Source organism: Acanthaster planci, linkage group LG10 (genome assembly GCF_054643075.1).
Source record: "Acanthaster planci isolate LZ-2023a linkage group LG10, COTS_SCS, whole genome shotgun sequence".
In the NCBI taxonomy this organism is placed as follows: Eukaryota; Metazoa; Echinodermata; class Asteroidea; order Valvatida; family Acanthasteridae; genus Acanthaster; species Acanthaster planci.
In genome coordinates, this window is record NC_141786.1 from 16,726,969 (window position 1) to 16,728,270 (window position 1,302).

A 1,302-nucleotide genomic window follows, 5' to 3' on the forward strand; every position below is an offset into this window, starting at 1 on the left:
AGCCTGCTCGTTTTAACCCTTGCCAGACTATCACATCTGGCGGGGCTCCGTTACCGCGATCAAAAGAGTGAACTGCTTCGAAAGTCTTTTCCAGCTGGAATGTGCGGACCTTACTTGACTGTGCTATCAACGAGCAGCTAGAACAGAAAACTGCTATTGTCGACAGAGAGCTAGCAAGATACCATGTTGACCTTGCTGCACTGTCGGAAACCCGGTATTCTGGCCAAGGGTCATTAAAGGAACAAAACTACGCCTTTGACTGGTCTGGAGGAGACTCTAATCAGTGCATGTGGAGTACAGACAGGCGCAAGTCAGGTACAGGAGCCTACCTGTATAGTACATGTTTTATTCATGTTACGTCATATGTTGTATTATTCATGACCATACCCAGCTTGCACCCAGAGAGAGTCTCCCTATCCATAACTTCATAAATATGTATGTATGTGATGCGAAAGGGCTGTAGCTTTGTTGTCGCTGTATTGAAATGAATATATGCAATACACTCATTTCGATTGATGATTGGTGGTTGGGATGAAAGCACTGGAGTGGTTGTAGCTTCATGATTGCTTGGTAGTGGCATGATCGTAGCACGGTTACAGCAGAACATCTGTTATTGGCATCGCAGCAAATGAAAAATTCAAATTAAAATTTACGCAAGTTCAGGGGCGGTTTTTTAATTTACTGAAATTCTGATACAGGAATTCCATAAATTAAGAAATACTTCATTGTAAAATCAGCTTGTTATTAGAGTTCTAGCTGAGGAATGGATTTCTTTTGTGGTTACTGTTTATCTGTGAAAAAAGTTTCTCGCGCAATCAGGAATTGCTTAAAACCGATCTTGCATCAGAATCAGCAGGAAAAGTATTGTCGTCACTCCAGTCCATTGGACGAGTTTAAAATTCAAAGCTTACACTGGGGAAAAAGTTTTGTAGTATCTAAACACACACAGTGCACTATTGGCCATCTTCAATGAAATAGGGCATTTTTCAGATGTAATCCGACTGAACAACTTCGCAATCCAAAACTAAAAGAAAAAGGCTGTATCATACATACATGTATTCCGATACTTTAAGACGGTCGTCTTGTCAGCCAGGCGCTACATGTACGTGATTTCACTTATTCAATGCGCTGCCATACAGTGTACATGTACATGCACAAAGCTGGAGCAACCGCTCTGCGTGTGGTTAACTGTTGTCAATCACCTCTGCTGTCTGCGGTCACAAGCCCTGCCGAGATGAGGTCTGGGGTCAGGCTTGTCATGCATTGGACCAGCAATGCAAGGTAAAACCTGCAAAGCGTGTA